Consider the following 22,043-nt stretch of genomic DNA (forward strand, 5'->3'; position numbering starts at 1 on the left):
GTTTTGGGTGATGTTCTCATGGACGATGAGATAAGGAGTGGAAAGAGCTCAAGCTTGGAGATTCCCAAGGCATCCCAAGCCAAATTCAAGGACACCAAAAAGCCTAAGCTTCGGGATGCCCCGGGAAGGCATCCCCTCTTTCGTCTTCAATCCATCGGTAACATTACTTGGAGCTATATTTTTATTCACCACATGATATGTGTTTTGCTTGGAGCGTCTTGTATCTTAGGAGTCTTTTCTTTTTGTTGTGTCACAATCATCCTTGCTGCACACCTTTTTGAGAGAGAGAGACATGCACTCATCGTGATTTTGCTAGAATGCTCATAGTGCTTCACTTATATCTTTTGAGCTAGATACTTTTGCTCTATGTGCTTCACTTATATCTTTTAGAGCACGGCGGTGCGTGATTTGGTAGTTGGCTTATGCTATGAAAGTAGTCCCAAATATGATAGGTACCCAAAGAGCATGCAAAAACCACCATCTTCATGTGCATTGAGTAGAAAGACAAGTCTTGATTCCTCTCAATTAGTTTTGAGACGTGGATTTGGTAATATTAAGAGCTATGTTAGTAGGGTGTTGTGAATCTAGAAATACTTGTGTTGAAGTTAGTGATTCCCGTAGCATGCACGTATGGTGAACCGCTATGTTAGGAAGTCGGAGCATAATTGATCTATTGATTGTCATCCTTTGTGTTGAGGTCGGCATCGCGCGATGGTTAACACCTACCAACCCTTCCCCTCGGAGTATGCGTTTAGCACTTTGTTTTGATTACTAATAAAAACTTTCGCAACAAGTATGTGAGTTCTTCATGACTAATGTGAGTCCATGGTATAGATGCACTTTCACCTTCCATCATTGGTAGCCTCTTTAGTGCCGCGCAATTCTCGCCGATGCACAAACCCACCATATTCCTTCCTCAAAACAGCCACCATACCTACCTACTATGGCATTTTCATAGCCATTCCGAGATATATTGCAACGCAACTCCCACCGTTCCGTCTCATGACTTGTCCCTTCACTCTCATATTTCCATTGCATGATCGTAAGATAGCTAGCGAGATGTTTCAGCGTCATACGCCATGCTAGATCGTTGCACATCCCGGTACACTGTCGGAGGCATTTCCTATAGAGTCATCATCATTTTGAGCTTTGAGCTGTGAGTAAATAAAAGTGTGATGATCATCATTATTAGAGCATTGTCCCATGTGAGGAAATAAAAAAAAGAGGCCAAAGAGCCCAAAAATAAAATAAAATAAAATAAAGAAAAAAAAGAGGCCTAAGAGCCCAAATGAAAAAAAAGAGAAAAAGAGAGAAGGGACAATGCTACTATCTTTTTCCACACGTGTGCTTCATAATAGCACCATGTTCTTCATGATTGAAAGCTTCTTGCTTTGTCACTACCATATGCTAGTGGGAATCTTCATTATATAACTTGGCTTGTATATTCCAATGATGGGCTTCCTCAAAATTTCCCTAGGTCTTCATGAGCAAGCAAGTTGGATGCACACCCACTAGTTCTCCTTTTGAGCTTTCACATACCTATAGCTCTAGTGCATCTCTTGTATGGCAATACCTACTCATTCACATTGATATCTATTAATGGGAATCTCCATAGCCCTTTGATACACCGAGTCAATGTGACCATTTCCTCCTTTTTGTCTCACAACCACCACCACACTCTATTCCACCTATAGTGTTATATCCATGGCTCACGCTCATGTATTGCGTGATAGTTATAAAAAGTTTGAGAAAGTAAGAGTGTGAAAACAATTACTTGGCCAATACCGGGGTTGTGCATGATTTACATTCGTTGTGTGAGGATGATGGAGCATAGCCAGACAATATGATTTTGTAGGGATAACTTTCCTTGGCCTTGTTATTTTGAAAGTTCATGATTACCTTGCTAGTTTGCTTGAAGTATTATTGTTTTCATGTCAATAGCAAACTATTGTTTCGAATCTTATGGATCTGAACATTCATGTCACGTGAAAGAAGTTGCAAAGGAAAACTATGCTAGGTAGCATTCCACATCAAAAATTCATTCTTTATCACTTCCCTACTCGAGGACGAGCAGGAGTTAAGCTTGGGGATGCATGATACGTCTCCAACGTATCTATTATTTTTGATGGTTTCATGCTATTATCTTGTCAAAATTTGGATGTTTTGCATACCTTTTATATATTTTTTGGGACTAACCTATTAACTCAGTGCCAAGTGCCAGTTCCTGTTTTTTCCATGTTTTTGACCCCTTTCAGAGGAGATTTTGAAACGGAGTCCAAACGGAATAAAATCCACGAAATGAATTTTTCCGTAACGGAAGAAGATCAGGAGACTTGAGAGCCAAGGCAGGGGGGCCCCAGAGGCCCCACAAGCCCCCACCCCGCGGCCAGGGGGGAGGCCGCGGCCCACAGGCTTGTGGGCCCCCTGGACGTCCTTTGCCCTAGGGGTTGCGCCTATATATTCCCTAAAAATCCCAAAAAAATGAGGAGATCATCGAAAGTACTTTTCCGCCGCCACAAGCTTCTGTCTCTGCAAGATCCCATCTGGGGCACGTTCTCGTGCCCTGCCGGAGGGGGGATTCGGATACGGAGGGCTTCTTCATCAAGACCTTGACCTCTCCGATGATGCGTGAGTAGTTCACCATAGACCTACGAGTCCATAGCTAGTAACTAGATGGCTTCTTCTCTCTCTTGGATCTTCAATACAAAGTTCTCCATGATCTTCATGGAGATCTATCTGATGTAATCTTCTTTTGCAGTGTGTTTGTCGAGATCCGATGAATTGTGGATTTATGATCATATTATCTATGAATCTTATTTGAGTTTCTTCTGATCTCTCATATGCATGATTTCATATCCTTGTAATTCTCTTTGAGTTGTGGGTTTTGTTTGGCCAACTAGATCTATGATTCTTGCAATGGGAGAAGTGCTTGGTTTTGGGTTCATACCGTGCGGTGACCTCACCCAGTGACAGAAGGGGTAGCGAGGCATGTATCGTGTTGTTGCCATCAAGGGTAAAAAGATGGGGTTTTCATCATTGGTTTGAGATTATCCTTCTACATCATGTCATCTTGCTTAAGGCGTTACTCTGTTCGTCATGAACTCAATACACTAGATGCATGTTGGATAGCGGTTGATGTGTGGAGTAATAGTAGTAGATGCAGAAAGTATAGGTCTACTTGTCTCGGACGTGATGCCTATATGTATGATCAAGCATTATATCGTAGGTACTCCCATAAATGTTGAAAGCAATATTATTAATACCATAACTCCGGAGGAGTACATAAGGGATATTTACCAGCTTGTTTCAGACTCCAAAAATGAAGAGGTGTGTGATACGGTAAGTGAACCGACTCCAAAACTTTTACAATAGCAATTTTTCTCTGTTTTGGAATATTTAGAAAAATAGAAAATCTAAAGTAGTCTGGAAAGCGCACAAGGAGGTGACAAGCCTGCTAGGCGCGCATGGGGGGCTCGTGAGCACCCCCCGTGTCTCCCGGACTCCGTTTTCTTGTGGAATACTCCTTATGGTCGGTAAAAATTCATTATATAATCTCTCGAAAGGTCTGATCCTCGTATCACGCAAATATCCTCTATTTTCATTTCGAGTTGCTGTGCAGACAGATCTAGATCGCTATGGCGTCCCCAAAAGTTCCGAAGGACAAGTTCTTCGAGAAGGTCATCAATCCCTACCTCGCGGAGGTGCTGCAACACCCTCAATCTATCAAGATGCATGAGGGGGTGTTGCACATCCGTGATGTTGAGGGGCCCAAGAGGACCGAAAGCGTAGAGTCGAGGCTCGAAGCAATGGAGCAGAAAGTCTTCAAGTGCCAAGGGATGGTGGAATGCGGACTCAGCGCCAACCACATGATGATCACAGAGTTCACCAACAAGCACAAGATCGATGCCAAGGACATCAGGGAGCACTGTCGTGGTTTTGTCACGGCAGATGTCCTCGTGAAAGGACTTAGTGCTGGAGCCATCGCACCTTGGTGGCGACTCAAAGGGGTTGAACGGGAGCGAGACACAGATTTACCCAGGTTCGGCCCCTCGTGAGGAGGTAAAAGCCTACGTCATGCTTTGTGGTGTATTGATGATGTTTCGATTACAAGGAGGGCGTAACTCGCCTGACCTAGCTCTCGATGATTTCTAACTTGCCCCCTCCTTCCCCGGGACTCGCCTTTATATACAGGTCGAGCCCTTAAGGTTTACAAGAGTCCTTGCCATTACGCAAGTCATGATTCTTCCTATCTCTAAGTCGCCGTGCTTTCCAAGACTTGAAGACCTTTCCAATGATCGACTCTTCACCAAGATCTTGAACCGCCATCTAGCTCCTGGGCTTTATTCGGCCAAAGCTTAAATCGCCAATGGATGAGTCGCCCTCTTGGTGACCCGGCCCAACCAGGGAGGGTCACACGACAGATAATATCCCCAACATTAGGCCCCAGATTGACTTGAACCTGTTCACGCCAATTCTTACCTAGTTAGGGGCGACTCACTCTGCTCTTTTTACGCATCATACGCTTAATACGCCATCTTTCGTTGAAATATCCAAGTCGCCGAACCGTTTCTTCTTGACACCATCTTATCCCTTTAATCTCGGAAGAAATGATGATGCAATCTCCAATGGATCTTTTGGCACAGATATCCCGAAAATCTTGGCACTATTAAAGCGAATCTTTTACCCTGTTTCAATTCCCGCGCATGGCGCCTTGATTCCAGCGCCCGACCCAATAAATAGGCTCGGGGAAGGAGGAAGGGCACATCCCCACCTACCCATTTTGCTGGTCCTCTTCTTCCTCGCGACCACATCAAGAGCTTCACCGCCGCCCGAGGAAAACTCCACCTCGGGCCACCTCGTCTGACGGGTCTCCAGGCCGCCCAAGGACGCTGCACTCACCGCGGATTTCTCTTGGTCGCCACCGGACACCACCATCAGGTCAGCCTTTCACCATTAGAAACAGATCTAAGCTCTTCGGTGTTCATTGTCCGCCGGTTCCTTAGCGCACCTCGAATCCTTTCATTTACATACTGATTAATTTGCAGTAGTGCTAGGTGCGGTAATTTCAACCATACTCTCAACCGATTAACTCCTGCCAAGGAACTAAAAAGGCTTCTGTCAAATCAGCTTTACTGTTTTCACCCTAGCCATAGGCTGTTTTATTTTATCCAGGCCTTTTCCCATTCATTTTCGCCTGCTCTGTAGATCTATTTTTACTGTCTGCTGTATAAAACCTGTTTGTAGATCCGTACTTCACCATTTTAGCGAACATCTCTGAAGCTCTGAGTTGTCTCCCTTAAACAGTAGGAAATTCCTAAATTGCCCTTGTATCCTGACCCGGTCCCTTGTTGGCGAGTCAGCAGACTCCCTTAGTCACCTGACAAATGTTTGGCGAGTTAATTGATCCTTTTAACCACTCAGTAAGCACTCGGCGAGTTAATTTATCCGTAATCTTTTCCTTTGTAGCCATGGGTACCGTTTTCAAAGCCGATTGGCTCCCGACCAAAGTTGATGAAGCTTTTCTCAACGACTGTGTGAAGACGGGAAATCTCGACCCGAAAGAGGTTATCGGATGGCGATCCGGGTTTGGAGAAGAAATTCCCAACCTGAAGGAAGGGGAAATAGTTGTCTTTGCTGAACACCTTGAACGGGGGTTTAAGCCGCCAGGGTCAAAATTCCTCAGAGATGCCATGACTTTCATGAACGTCCGCCTCCAAGACTTAGGACCCAACTCGATTAGTAACTTATGTCAGTTCCAAGTGTTGTGTGAAGCCTACTTGTGGATGGAACCTTCAGTTCCTTTGTTCTGGTATTTTTTTCATTTGAATCGCCAGACCGAATTTTCCAATGGCCCTAGCTTAGAACTTGGAGGCGTCAACGTTCAACACCGTAGGGACAGCTCATTCCCATCACTCGCCATGCCAAGCCATCCCAAAGGCTGGGGCGAGTCTTGGTTTTATTGCCCAGAAACTTCTCCTGAGGGTGAAAACAAGCTCCTTGGCTATAGGGAGGAACGCCTTCCTACAAACTTTAAACTTCCACACAAGCTCACTCAAGAAGAGGAGTCGGATTTTATTCCGGTGCTATCCGAGTTACGATCTTTGACAAACAATGGTCTCACTGGGATTGATTTGATCCGCTGCTGGGTAGAATGGCGCATCCTTCCCTTAAGTCGCCGAGACGGCTTAATGTGTGAGTTTGATGGCACCTTGGACCATCCCCAATGCTACTTCCGTACAGCACTGATGGAAAATGATATTGTGACCATCATCAAGAAACTGACCGGCGAACCCTTGGCCAAGTGTAGCCAAATAGGGCTTAAGCCATTCTGCAAGATCAACCCGGCTCCTAAGGTAAATAACTTAACCCGCCTTTGATTTATTCTTTCCGACCTACTTGAATTCTGATCCGCATAATAAAAATTCCACTTCATAAAGGTGACCGATTCTGGTCCAAGATGCCGAAAAAGATGGCCCTCAAGAAAGCCAGTCCGCCTCCAAAAAAGAAATCCAAGAGCAAAAGCAAAGCCGCCATCATTGAACCGTCTGATGTGGACGAATCCCAAATCGGTGACGTATCTTCAGAGGTAAAATTCTCTCTTCTTTGTCTTGACACCCATTGCTGTAATTTGTGTTTATACCTCTGTATCTCTTATGTATAGAATGATGGCAACGAAAGCCAAGAAGACTCCATAGAGGTAATTTCTATTTCTTCCGACTCATCTTCTCCTCCGCCTAAGCCGGCCAGGCGGGTTTATGGGAAGGTTCCCATGTCTCACCCAAATGCTTGTCTGGATCCTAATTTCCTTTTGAAGAAAGCGCAACATGCTTCCTATCAGAAGACTCGGAGTCACTCTGGAGACTTGGTGTCCGGGTTACCAACGGAAACTCCTACCAAGAAGAGGCAGAATGAGGTATCCGTCTAGCAGCGTCCCCCTTTGCTTCCTTTTGGATCATACTTATAACTTGCTCATATCTTGAGGTATTACTTTTGCAGAATTCTCCCCCTTCGTCAGGCGACTCAGTGATGTCAGCCCTTCCGTCAATGATCCGCGTTCCAGGGTAAGTCCTTATAATACTTACATTTGTCCTGATGATGATATTTGTTTTTAAGCATATCCCCTTCTCTTTTTAGAGCACAAGCGAAGAAAAGGAAAACTGGTGGATCAACTTCCACTACAGCTTCGGAACCTATTGAAAAACCGGCGCCGACTCAGGCTAACCCGGCAAAGGATAAACCTGATGACCAAGTGGACCTCCCAAGTTCTCCCAAGGAAGGCACGGAAACGCCCAATCCACCGAGTCCGTTGAAAATGGCAGAGGATCCAGATGTTGTAATCATCACTAGTACTAGCTTTTCTAAGCTGGCTTCAGCAGTCTTGTCGAAGCATGTATCAACATCAACCCAGCCTTCTACTGGACATGAGATTTCCAAGGACAAACTATCCCAGTACGAAAATCTTGAATTTAAAGAGCTCTGCTCCGGCTTTGCAAGTCGCGTGGAGACGAGTTATGAAATGGAGAAGAATCTACTCCTTATGATAAAGAACAGACATGAGGTACGCCTTAATTCATACCATCCTTATTAGCCCTCAAGGGCCGGGTAATCTGTTGAAAGATGAGCCTGGTCTTGATATTAGAAAAATCTTTTGACCTGTAACCCCCAAGGGTCGGGTCATCTGTTGAAAGATGAGCCGGGTCTTGATATTAGAAAAAATCATTCGACCTGTAACCCCTAAGGGCCGAGTCATCTGTTAAAAGATGAGCCGGGTCTTGATCTTGTATAATTTTGTCTAAAAAATTATACATTAGCCCCCAAGTGTCAGAGATGTTGCTTGCAATAATTCTGAGACTTGCCCCTTGATAATATATTTTGACAGTAATCTCTTGCCCGAGCCGAGTCGGCGTTGGGCGACTTAAAGAAAAGTTTAGCCGACCAGCAAGACGCGCGGGCTAGATCAGAAGAAAAATGTCAAGTGATCTTATCTGAGATGGAGAAGCTGAAGGCCGCCCACAAGAAGGCTCAAGCTGATCAAGGCGTCACGTTAAAGAGAGCGGAAAAAGCTGAAGCAAAACTGGAAACCATACAACAAGAGCTGGCCGGCTTAAAGCAACATATCTCCAACATGGCACAGGTTATCTTTAGTAAGAAGCAAACCCTGATCTTGTACTTTGTAAAAAAAAACTTATTATGAAGAAGTTACTGACCATCATTATCCCTTATATAGGTCCGAGAGCCGCCAACCTTCAGGATGACTGTATCTTGATGTTAAAGGTGATTTACACATTAATAGAGCAACTGTATACCGGAAGCATGCTGACCGTGAAGGCAGTGATGGGCGCCAAGGAACCCATAACATCAATCAAAAAGATGCTTGGCTGCTTATCTACCCTTCCACCTCAGATAGGTGAGCTAACCCGATCAGCTGCCCAGAAAGGGGTACTGACTACGTTGAGTCGGTGCTTAGCATACGCTCCAGAGCTAAAACCCGAAGAAGTAGCAGAAGGCTTTCCCCAGCTCAAGGACGATGGGGCAGAATTTACTCAAGATGATTATCAGCGTGTTGTCAAAGAATTCGATTGGCGGCGACTCAGCTTGTAGCAAGTTTGGATTTATCAAAGTATCAAGCTGCTTATGATGACAAGAATAAGAAAATAAATCCGCCGACCTTTGTGACAACCAGCTTGACTCCGTGTCCGCCCAAGAACCCTTTCGATTTGGAGGCGGACCTCTCGACATTTTTGAATGATGAAGATGAATTCGCCGCCTTATCCAAGTGTAATTGGGTGTTGGGCGACTTACAACTTGAAGTCGGCCAGAGCTCAAAGCAAGCTGACCCGGGGACATCATCGGAGTAGTTCTTCATGAAATTGGCCATCAGAGCCATGTAATAGGTTATGGAGAAAACAACCTTGTTCTACGATTTCTTTAAAACCCTTGTGTCGCCCTCAGGGCGCCTTATGATGCTTGACCCACCATGTCATTAGAGATTTTGATCATCAATCTGTTAGGCTAAAAACATACATCAAACCACCTCAATGAGTAATGGATGATAATAAATGATAACCGACTCAAGATGGTTCGGTGAGTCGGAAAAAATTGCAAAACCTTGTGGCAGTGCCAGGAAGGTGAAAGTAAGAATTTCGTCGGCTCGTTCAAGTCGCGACAGGATAAGACGAGTTATATAAACTCAAGTGCTACCCGAGGGGGACTTTTTGTGTAAAAAAGCTCAAGTATTTAGACCGGCTGATCAGGCACGAGTCAAGCTTCAGTGAAGCAGGTTCAGTGAACCAATGGTTTCTCTATTTTCCTTGTGGGGCGCTAGCCGGTACCATACATGTTTTAACCAAGGCGAGTTCAGGGTCCATAAAGCGGAGTAACTCGCCAAGAGTTCATGGGTCCATATAGCGATTCGGCCAACACATAGTCCAGTATAACCATTTGTAATGCGGTAATTTTTCGCAGGCCAAATGGGTAGTAAGGCTGATCTCAATGAGACGAAACCCCCAAGTGACCTATGATTAGGGGAAAGACCGGTCATAGGATTGTAGAAGCGTATACGCTCTTACCACAAAACGACTTGGGAGCTAATAACCCCCAAGTAAGCCGGCCTAATCCACAGAATCATATAAGGCGCCTATGTTTGGATCGTGCGCTTGTAGCGACTTGATCCTCTTTGGCTTATCGATACCCAGTGTTGTAATAAGTGCAACATGGTGACTTATGCTCTCTGATATGTATAGCGTCCATGCTTGGGCGACTTGTCGAAGAGCAATACAAATCCATACTTCCAATAAGATGAAATAGCAGGAAAGCCCCCAGAATTCGTGGGCATCAATTTCATTGCTTTATAAAAATGAAAGACTTAAAATTTGTAAGAGAGGAAAAAACGGAGCCAATAGCTCAAGTGTAATAAGGCCGTAAGTGGGCTATGTCCCAGGGGCGAGTTGACTCAGCCTCCGTGGTTGGCCGATCAGGCCGAAGATCCACCAGATAGTATGACCCGTTGCGAAGACTTTTGCTGATGACGAATGGTCCTTCCCATGGTGGTGATAACTTATGCATGCCAGTGCGATCTTGGATCACTCGAAGCACTAAGTCGCCCTCCTGAAAAGTTTGGCTCTTGACCCGGCGGCTATGGTAACGCCGCAAGTCCTGCTGATAAATAGTCGATCGGGCGGCAGCCAAGTCGCGTGCTTCCTCCAAAGCGTCCAAAGAATCTTGACGCGCCAACTCGTTATCCTGTTCCACATAAGCAGCAACTCTGGGCGAGTCATGCCTAATGTCAGTGGGAAGAACAGCTTCTGCTCCGTATACCAGGAAAAAGGGAGTAAAACCCGTAGAACGGTTTGGGGTGGTTCGGATGCTCCACAATACTAAAGGCAACTCCTCAACCCAACACCCTGGGGTGCGCTCCAGGGGAACCATAAGTCGGGGCTTGATTCCTTGCAAAACTTCTTGATTCGCCCGTTCCGCTTGCCCATTAGATTGTGGATGAGCAACCGCAGATATATCAAGCCGAATATGTTCACGGTGGCAAAACTCCTCCATCGCTCCTTGTGATAGATTAGTACCATTATCAGTAATAATGTTGTGTGGATATCCGAACCGGAAGATCAGTTTTTTCAAGAACTTGACCGTTGTTTCCACATTGCAAGCACCAATAGGTTCTGCTTCGACCCACTTGGTGAATTTATCAACCGCCACCAGTAGATGAGTTTTTTTGTTGGATGACATCTTAAAGGGACCAACCATGTCTAGCCCCCAGACCGCAAAAGGCCAAGTAATAGGTATCATCCTTAGTTCTTGAGCCGGCACATGAGCCTGTCGTCCGTAACGCTGGCAGCCATCACATCGACGAACTATCTCTTCTGCGTCTGCATGAGCCGTCAACCAAAAGAATCCGTGACGGAATGCCTTTGAGACCAGGGAACGTGACCCGGCATGATGCCCACAATCTCCGGCATGGATGTCGTTCAGAATTACGCATCCTTCTTCGGAAGAAACACATCGTTGGAATACCCCAGAAGTGCTTCTCTTATATAATTCGCCATTGATGATGACCATAGATTTGCTCCGACGAACGATTTGGCGAGCCAACACCTCATCCGAAGGTAACTCGCCTCGTGCAAGATATGCCAAATAAGGAAGAACCCAATCTGGCATAACACAGAGAGCCACCACAAACTGGGACTCAGGGTCTGGTATTGCCAACCGCTCTTCTGAGGGCAACCTTACGGAAGGATTATGCAAAATATCCAGAAAAACATTGGGAGGAACCGTCTTACGTTGTGAGCCGAGACGTGAAAGGGCGTTAGCTGTTTCGTTAAGGCGCCGGTCGATATGATCAACTTGATAGCCATGGAAATGACCCGCCACATCAGACACAGCCCTTCTGTAAGCCGCCATCAGGGGGTCCCCAGAATCCCAAGTACCTGAAACTTGTTGGGCCACCAGATCAGAATCGCCAAGAGATCTGACACGCGTGAGGTTCATCTCCTTGGCGAGTCGCAAACCATGAAGCAAGGCTTCATACTCTGCAACGTTGTTGGTGCATGGAAACATGAGTCGGAGAACATAACAGAATTTGTCTCCCTGGGGCGAAATCAACACCACGCCAGCCCCCGAGCCTTCTAATTGCCTAGACCCATCAAAGTAGATAGTCCAGTACGTGAGGTCAGGACTGTCTTCCGGAATCTGCAATTTGTTCCAATCGTTGACGAAGTCGACCAATGCCTGGGATTTGATGGCCGTGCGAGGGGTGTACCACACGTGGTGCGGCCCAAGTTCGATCGCCCATTTGGCGATCCACCCTGTCGCTTCTCGGTTTTGGATGATGTCCCCGAGAGGAGCGGAGCTAACCACCGTGATGGGATGCTCTTGGAAATAGTGTTTGAGCTTCCGACTCGCCATAAAGACCCCATAGACCAGCTTCTGCCAGTGCGGGTAACGTTGCTTGGAGAGGGTTAGCACCTCGCTAATGAAGTACACCGGGCGTTGTACCGGATATTCCTTCCCTTCTTCCTTCCGTTCGACAGCTACTGCCATGCTCACCGCCTTGGAGTTCGCCGCGATGTACAGAAGCATAGGTTCTTTTTCAGTCGGGGCGGCCAAAACTGGCGGGTTGACCAGCTGCTGCTTCAAGGCTTCAAAAGCTTCATTGGCCTCGTCTATCCAAACAAAACGGTCAGATTTCTTAAGCAACTGATAGAGGGGAATAGCTTTCTCCCCCAGGCGGCTTATGAAGAGACTTAAAGCCGCGATACGACCCGCCATGTGTTGAACTTGATTGATATTCGCTGGTTTCCCAAGCGAAGTAACTGCCTCAATTTTGTCCGGGTTGGCCTCAATGCCGCGTTCGGACACGAGGAAACCCAACAACTTTCCTGCGGGAACGCCAAAGACACATTTGGTGGGATTAAGCTTCATTTGATATACCCGCAGGTTGTCAAAAGTTTCCCTTAATTCTTCCAAGAGCGTCTCCCTACTATGAGTTTTAACCATAATGTCATCAACGTAAGCATGGATGTTGCGTCCGATTTGCCACGGAGACAATTTTGGATGCAACGCTGGTAAGTCGCCCTAGCGCTTTTGAGCCCGAATGGCATGGACACATAACAAAAAGCCCCGAATGGGGTTATAAAAGCTGTCTTCTCCTGATCTTCCACAGCCATCTTGATTTGGTGATATCCAGAATAAGCGTCCAGGAAACACAAACGCTCGCAGCCCGCCACTGAATCAATGATTTGATCGATGCGGGGGAGGGCGAAAGGGTCATTTGGACAGGCTCTGTTAAGATCTGTGTAATCAATGCACATGAGGAAGGTGCCGTTCTTCTTAAGCACCAGGACCCGGTTAGCCAACCACTTGGGGTGGAAGACCTCTACGATGAATCCGGCGGCCAAAAGACGGGCGACTTCTTCCCCGATTGCCTTGCGTCGTTCCTCATTGAACCTGCGAAGATATTGCTGAATCGGCTTTGCTTTTGGGTCAACATTAAGATGGTGCTCATCGAATTCTCTCGGCACACCAGGCATGTCAGAAGGTTTCCACACGAAGATGTCCCGATTCTCAAGGATGAATTCGATGAGCGCGCTTTCCTATTTAGGATCCATACCCGCCCCGATAGTAAACTGCTTGGATGAGTCGCCAGGAACGAAATCCACCATCTTAGTGTCATCCGTTGGTTTGAACTTGAGGGGCGGCTCAGTGTCTGTTGTTGGCTTCTTGAGAGGTGACCTATCTGCTGGATTAACATTGGCTTGGTGATACTTGAGCTCTTCTGCAGCACATGCGACTTCTGCGTAAGCCGCATCCCCTTCCTCACACTCTCTTGCTATCCTCCTGTCACCATCAACCGTGATGGGTCCCTTAGGACCAGGCATCTTGAGTTTAAGGTAAACATAGCAGGGGCGAGCCATGAAACGGGCGTAAGCCGGTCGCCCAGACAACGCATGATAAGGGCTCTTTAACTTGACCACCTCAAATATAAGTGACTCACTCCTGTAATTGGATGTTGTTCCAAACGCCACTGTGAGTTTAACCCGGCCTATGGGGTATGCCGACTTACCTGGGACAATTCCATGGAATACCGTGGTTGACGGCATTAGGTCTTTCTCCAGCAGGTTTATCCTTCGAAAAGTGTCGAAGTATAGTATGTTGATGCTGCTACTACCATCCATCAGCACCTTCGATAGGGTATATCCCCCGACTTGAGGAGCCACGACCAATGCTAAGTCGTCGGGGTTGTCAATTCTTGGCGGGTGATCCTCCCTACTCCACGAGATAGTCTGCTCGGACCAGTGGAGGTACCTGGGGAGCGTCGGCTCAGATACACTGTACGCTCGGTGACTCACCTTCTTATCACGCTTGCAGGCATTGGTGGTGAACACGTGGTATTGGCCATTGCTTAATTGTTTGGGATTGTTGCGGAACCCGCCATGATCATCTTTCCCCTGTGGAGCCCCCTGCGGGGGTGGCTGCTGAAATACTCCGGGCGGGTTATACCGCTGTTGGTTATGCACTGGATACTGGCCGCTGCTTGGCTGCGAGCCGCCCTGAGCCCCCGGTTCGGGGAACCCGCCGAACGGGTTCTGGCGTTGATTAGGTGCACCGAACTGTTCCTGTCGTTGGCCCTGGTCACCGTTTTGGCCCTTTTTGATTGCCTCTGCCCGAAATTCCTGCATCACGTAACAGTCCTCCCAAGAGTGAGTCGCCGGCCCGTCCACAATGGCATGGTGCGGGCAGGGGGCCTTGAGTATCTCATTATAATTGTGCGGCTTCTTGCCACTGTAACCCCTCTTCTTCTGGCGCTGGTTGCCGTTGTTGGCATTGGTGTTGGCGACGAAGTCCGTGGACCCTTCCTACTGCATTCTTTTGCCATTCCCCCCATGACTATGGTGGGCGCGTCCCTGAAGCCGGGTATGATTTTTGGATGACTTGCCTTTCCTCAGCGAGTTGGCCTTGCTGCCATCCTCTCCTGGATCTTTGGTATCGTCCGCTTCGGCGTACCTAGTGAGGGTGTCCATCAGTTCCCCCATATCCTGGACCTTTCGCTTGAGTCGCCCCAACTTCTGTACCAAGGGTTCATAGTGGCAGTTTTGCTCCAAGATCAGCACCGCCTGAGCCGCCGTGATGCCGTCCGACGAGTGGATGATTTCTGCGACCCGCCACGTTCAGTGGTGAGCCGACTCATCGGGGCGCTGAACGCAGTGATGTAAATCGACTATTGTCATTGGGCGCTTGCCAGTTCCCCGGAATTTTTTGATGAAACGCTCTTTCAGTTCAGCCCAAGTTTGGATGCAGTTGGGTGGCAGGTTTTTCAACCAAGTACGCACCCTCCCCTCGAGCATCATTGTGAAGTACCTGGCGCAGACTGCTTCATTTACATCGAGCATGTCCATGGCGATTTCGTAACTCTCAACCCATGATGCCGGCTCAAGGTCCGGGGTGTAATTAGGCATCTTCCTTGGTCCTTTAAAATCCTTCGGCATCCGCTCATTGCGAAGGGCGGGGCCCAAGCATGGCACCCCTACCTGCCTGCCGCCTCCAACAAGTGGTGCTGGGCCGGTTTGAATGTCCGGGTGATCTTGACCCGGTGGGTCCCGATGGTCAGGCGGGTTAACCTGGGGCAGGGGTCGCGGTCTGCTGGTTATGGCGGGCTGGTCCTCTGGCCGGCTCCTGGTGCAACTTGCTTGGGGTGTGGAGTGTAGCCGATCGAGGCTGTGCGAGAACTGGGCGTTTTGAACCACCGCCGTCTTCAACATATCAATGGCGTTTCTTGCTTCTATTTCGGCTGGGGTGTTGCCATGAATCAGAAGGGGTTTTAAACGGCGATTCACAACGAGCACGTTGTCCACGGGGTTGGAAAAGTGACCCTAAGGTGTCTGGAAACGGGGAATGCGATCAACTGCTGGCTGAAGCGGCGGGTTTGGCGGCTGACCCGGCCCTCCTCCTGGAGCGTCTCCTGCCCCGGGGGTGCGTGGAGTGTCGAAAAGGCGTGTAGGGTTGAGATCAGGGGGTAAACGCCCCTGGTGCCTCCTCTGATGAACAGCGTCGGATGCGCGCTGATGCCTCTCAAGCCGCCAGTTTTCAGTGTTCAAGCGGGCTGTCTCAGCGGTGATCTGAGCTTGTCGGGTCTCGATCCTAGCGGCTTCTGCTTCAGCATCTCGCTGAGCCTTTGCCACCCCATCTCTTTGTTTTGCCAACTCGGCATTTATCGTGCCCTGGTTTTCTATTGTTACAGGGGTCGCCATGATCCTTGTTATCTCCGCCGTCAAGTCCACCAAGATCGCAGCTGGGCTCCTGGATGTTTCGCCAGTCCCGTCATTGCTTGCAGGGTTTTGCTGGGGCTGAGTAGCCCCTGCCATGTACACGGCGATCTGACGGCGGGTCCGGTCGAGGACCTCGGGGTCCACTGCCAGTGACAGGCCTCCAAGGCAGCCCCCGTGTAGAGACTGAATTGAATCTGAGTCGCCCATGGGTGATTCGTCATCAGTGTTGACCGGCGTAGTCTCCTGAGTCGCCGATCGTTCTGGTTCCTCAGATCCCTGTGTGAAACCAACAAAAACCGGGCGGGGTAGGTTTGGCGTCACAACAGGGTGGACATACCTGGCCGGCTCGACGATGTCGGTGAAGATGTCCGGCTCAGGCGCAGGCGATCCAACCATGCCGACAAAGATGTTGATCTTGCCGAAGGGGACTCTGTAGCCGGATTCGATAGAATCGGCCTCGGGCCCCCACAGCGAGTTGTCGATGTAGTACTTTCCGCGACGGCTCCGAGTCATGAGCCCCGCCGTGTAGCCCCCTGACCCTGGTAGGGCTTCCTTTGAGAACTCAACTCCACCGTGCGTAGGCCCCACGGTGGGCGCCAACTGTCGTGGTTTTGTCACGGCAGATGTCCTCGTGAAAGGACTTAGTGTTGGAGCCATCGCACCTTGGTGGCGACTCAAAGGGGTTGAACGGGAGCGAGACAGAGATTTACCCAGGTTCGGCCCCTCGTGAGGAGGTAAAAGCCTACGCCCTGCTTTGTGTTGTATTGATGATGTTTTGATTACAAGGAGGGCGTAACTCGCGTGACCTAGCTCTCGATTATTTCTAACCTGCCCCCTCCTTCCTCGGGACTCGCCTTTATATACAGGTCGAGCCCTTAAGGTTTACAAGAGTCCATGCCATTACGCAAGTCATGATTCTTCCTATCTCTAAGTCGTCGTGCTTTCCAAGAGTTGAAGACCTTCCCAATGATCGACTCTTCACCAAGATCTTGAACCGCCATCTAGCTCCTGGGCTTTATTGGGCCAAAGCTTAAATCGCCAATGGATGAGTCGCCCGCTTGGTGACCCAGCCCAACCATGGCGGGTCACACAACAGATAATATCCCTAATAAGAGACCTCTTCAAGCTCTATGATAGAATCGATCATCTCCAAGCCCAGATCTACGACCTGCAGAACCAAAACTGTGAGTGTGAGTATAGATTTAAAGCAATGCGGTTGCCTGCAGATTTGAGGATTCCGGAGACTCGATCATCTTTCCCTGATGGAGAACCTATGCCTTGGAAGATGGAGAATCAACCCCAGACTCCAACAACTCCACCACCATCACCTCTGAAGGAAGACAATTAAACACATGGGTATGGGCACTCCCCTTAGCTTGTCCCAAACTTGGGGGAGTTGCCCCGGTATTGTATCACCATCACATCTTTTGCCTTTACCTTTATATTAGTTCGATACTTTTTGGTAATATCTTTATCTAGTAGAATAAAGTTCTTAGTATGATCTAGGCTTGAGATTTGCTTTGTGTTACCCCCAATGTAATCGAGTTCGTGAGTTATATAATAAAGAGTGTTTTAGTTAAGGCTTTGCTTCATGCCATGATCTAAAGAAAAGAATAATAATAGAACAAAAGCATGAAAGATCATGTGACGATCCTATGGGAAGTGGTGGCTTCACATATAAAAAGAATGTTGATTGAAACTTGTTGTGGGTGGACAAATGTAGACCTTGGTCATTGTTGCAATTAATAGGAAGTAATAAAGAAAGAGAGGTTCACATATAAATATATCATCTTTGACACCGTCTATGATTGTGAACACTCACTAAACTATTACATGCTAAGAAGTAGATGCTGGACTAGGAAGACAACATAATGAATTATGTTTGCTTGGTTTCGAACAATGTTATATGACTAGAGATCCCTTAGCATGTGACGCTTGCTTCCACCTCATATCAGCCAAAAGTTCCACACTAAGTAGAGATACTACTTGTGTATCCATAAACACTCAACCCAGATTTGCCATGAGAGTCCACTGTACTTACCTATGGATTGAATAAGATCCCTCAAGTAAGTTGTCATCGGTGCAAGCAATAAAAATTGCTCCCTAAATATGTATGATATATTAGTGTGTGGAAAATAAGCTTTGTACGAACCTGTGATGAAGAAGACATAAAAGCGAAAGACTGCATAATAAAGTTCTTTATCACAGGAGGCAATATAAATTGACGTTCCTTCACACTAAGAGATCACACATCCAAACCTCAAAAGTGCATGACAACCTCTTCTTCCCTCTGCGAAGGGCCTATCTTGTACCTTTACTTTTTATCTTTAAAAGAGTCATGGTGATCGACACCAATTCCTTATTTCGCCATTATCTTGGCAAGTGTCGTGTTCTAGGGAAAGATCTATATTCATATATCAACTTCCAAGTAATCATGAATTATTATTGTTGACATTACCCTTGAGGTAAATAGTTGGGAGGCGAAACTATAAGCCCCTATCTTTCTCTGTGTCCAACTGAAACTTTGATCTCATGAGTACCGCGTGAGTTTTAGCAATTGTAGAAGACTAAAAGATGATTGAGTATGTGGATTTGCTCTACAAGATCTTGTTTGACTCTTTCCGATGTTATGATAAATTGCAATTGCTTCAATGACTAAAGACTATTGGTTGTTAATTCTCAATAAGGTTCTTGATCCATACTTTACATTGTGAAGGAATTGTCACTTTAGCATAAGATATTATATGACGATATTGATGTTCTAAATATGATCATGATGCCTGCATGTCTGTATTTTATTTTATCGACACCTCTATCTCTAAACATGTGGGCATATTTATCGATCTTGGCTTTCGCTTGAGGACAAGCGAGGTCTAACCTTGGGGGAGTTGATACGGCCATTTTGTATCATGCTTTTATATTGATATTTATCACATTATGGGCTGTTATTACACATTATGGTACAATACTTATGCCTTTTCTCTTTTATTTTATAAGGTTTACATGAAGAGGGAGAATGCCGACAGCTAGAATTCTGGGATAGAAAAGGAGAAAGTTTGAGATACCTATTCTGCACAACTCCAAAAGCCGTGAAAATCAACGAGGAATTATTTTGGAATATATAGAAAATACTGGTCGGAAGAAATACTGGAGGGGAGCCACCAGGAGGTCACGAGCCTGCCAGGCGCGCCTGGGGGCTCATGGGTCCCTTGTTTCCCCTCCGGCTCCCATCTTCTGCTATATGGAGGGTTTCGTCCCAAAAAAATCAAGAGAGAGCTTTCGGGAAGAAACGCCGCCGCCCCGAGGCGAAACTTGAGCAGAACCAATCTAGAGCTCCGGCAGGGCCGTCCTGCCGGGGAAACTTCCCTCCCGGAGGGGGAAATCGTCGCCATCGTCATCACCAACACTCCTCTCATCGGAGGGGACTCATCTCCATCAACATCTTCATTAGCACCATCTCATCTCCAAACCCTAGTTCATCTCTTGTACCCAATATCCGTCTCGCGACTCCGATTGGTACTTGTAAGGTTGCCAGTAGTGTTAATTACTCCTTGTAGTTGATACTAGTTGGATTACTTGGTGGAAGATCATATGTTCAGATCCTTAATGGTATTCAATGCCTCTCTGATCATGAACATAATTATGCTTTGTGAGTAGTTACATTTGTTCCTGAGGACATGGGATAAGTCTTGCTATAAGTAGTCATGTGAATTTGGTATTCGTTCGACATTTTGATGCGTTGTATGTTGTATTTCCTCTAGTGGTGTTATGTGAACGTCGACTACATGACACTTCACCATTATTTGGGCCTAGAGGAAGGCATTGTGAAGTAATAAGTAGATGATGGGTTGCTAGAGTGACAGAAGCTTAAACCCTAGTTTATGCGTTGCTTCGCAAGGGGCTGATTTGGATCCACCAGTTTAATGCTATGGTTAGACTTTATCTTAATTCTTCTTTCGTAGTTGCGGATGCTTGCGAGAGGGGTTAATCATAAGTGGGATGTTTGTCCAATTAAGGACAACACCCAAGCACCGGTCCACTCACATATCAAACTATCAAAGTAGCGAACGCGAATCATATGAACATGATGAAAACTAGCTTGACAGAAATTCCCATGTGTCCTTGGGAGCGCTTTACCTTATATAAGAGTTCGTCCAGGCTTGTCCCTTGCTACAAAAGGGATTGGGCCATCTTGCTGCACCTTTGTTACTATTGTTACTTGTTACCCGTTACAAGTTATCTTATCCCGCAACTATCTGTTACCGATAATTTCAGTTCTTGCAGAGAATACCTTGCTGAAAACCACTTGTCATTTCCTTCTGCTCATCGTTGGGTTCGACACTCTTACTTATCGAAAGGACTACGATAGACCCCTATACTTGTGGGTCATCAATGATCATCTTGCTGAGACCCCTCTTGGAAGAAGAAGGACTCCATGAAGCAGACGAACCGACGTGCGTCTAAGATCAGTTTTAAATATGGCAAGGGTGAAGCACAGATTAAACTACATATCTAGGCATTTTAAATGAGGCCTGAAATGACATATAGCGTCTCCGAACTGACCCCATACGTTAAATTCTAAATCTGTCCAGATTTGTCCTAATCACATTTTATGTTTGTTAAATGGCAAAACAAAGTGGTTCATGAGAAACTATGCGTCGTTCTAGCCCATTTACATATATGGCTCATCTCCAACGGAGCTATGATTAAATAATTGTGACCTAAACTGTTTATATCGCGTCGACATGCAAACCAATGCAAACAACACGTTTAAGTATTTTTATCATGCATTAAAGTTGGAAATTATTAATCTACACAAAATTCTAGCCAAGTTACATATCTAACTTGCCGCGATTTGACCCACGGATTAGAAACTACGAGCATTTGAAAATATGTTGATTTTCTGAAATTAAATAATTCGCAAAACTGAAGAAAAAAACTAACGGGCCGAAATCTGCTAATTTGGGCCAACAGACATGGGCGCTAGACAACTTAAACACGCACAAGCGCTGTATAGAAGGGGCGCACCTTCGGGCCTCACGGGCCGGATTTGGTGGAGCGCTCGAGATGGGCTCGCGAGCTAGGCCGGATCTGGCCACGTGGGGGCGCTGGAGATGTGCCACGGGGCGCAGGAGGCCGTAGTGCTCGCCCTCGTGCTCGTCCCGCACGAGGCGAGCCGGGAGGGCACGGCAGCCCGCGCGGATCTGAAGCAGGGCACAGAGGTGGTGGCTGTCGGCGCATCTGGAGCGGCGGCGTTGCTCAATCTCGCAGGGGAAGGCTGCATGAGGCTGGGGACGGGCGGATCTGACCCCACACTGCCAGATCCATGCAACCGTGGTGGCGATTGGAGCTCCGACGATGACTGTCACATCGACGGCGGCTCGGTCCGTGCGGGAAGAGAGAGACCAGGAGATGCGAGAGGGTAGAGAGAGAGGGAAGGGAGAGGAAGGAGAGACGGGGCGGCGGCGCAGCTTCATGGCGTGCTGCGGTCGCTGGCGGTGACGGGTCCGACGGGGTCGAGCAGGAGCTCGGTCACGAGCTCGAACTCGGGCTGGAGGCACACACAGGGATCTGCGGGAGGCGCCCTGGGTCGTTGGATCAGAGATCCGACGGTCTAGATCGAGTGTGCTTGGCTGGATCAGATCTGGTGGCTCAAGAGGTGGGTGGAGGCTAGGTGGGACGCGGATTACGAGGAGGATTAGGGTTAGGTCTAGATTAGGAAGGGGAGGGTGTCTATTTGTAGACACAGGGGCTAGGGTTAGCTATTTGGGGCGTTTTCGGACCCTCCGATCCCGATCGGACGGCTCCGGAAACGTCCTAGGGTTAGGTTAGGTCGTGTAGAGGAGTGTAGGCTGAGATGGGAGGGAAAAACGGGCACCCGACGACAGAGTTTTAAAACACCGAAAATGTCCGATGATAACCTGATGTCGGTACCGCTACGGTCGGCCGTTCGGGTATCAAACGGACTCCGATTGCCACGAAAATTGGCGGCGGCCTACCTATATTAAAATAATACCGCACACCAAGTTTCAACACAATCCGGGAATATTTATACGCACTTTTAAAAACAATATTTTTATCGATGACGCGGGCACGGGCGTGTGTGGTCGGGCTCAAAACAGTGAACGACGAATACAGAGAGAACCAGCAACTAATTACGGATGCAAGTTTTGAAAACGTGCAGCAACGGAGTGCCGATGCAATGCAGATGATGTGAATGATGCGATGATGAATGCGACGACTAAACGAATCACACGATGAGAACGAAAT

This window comes from Hordeum vulgare, chromosome 7H (assembly GCF_904849725.1).
Source record: "Hordeum vulgare subsp. vulgare chromosome 7H, MorexV3_pseudomolecules_assembly, whole genome shotgun sequence".
NCBI classification, from domain to species: domain Eukaryota; kingdom Viridiplantae; phylum Streptophyta; class Magnoliopsida; order Poales; family Poaceae; genus Hordeum; species Hordeum vulgare.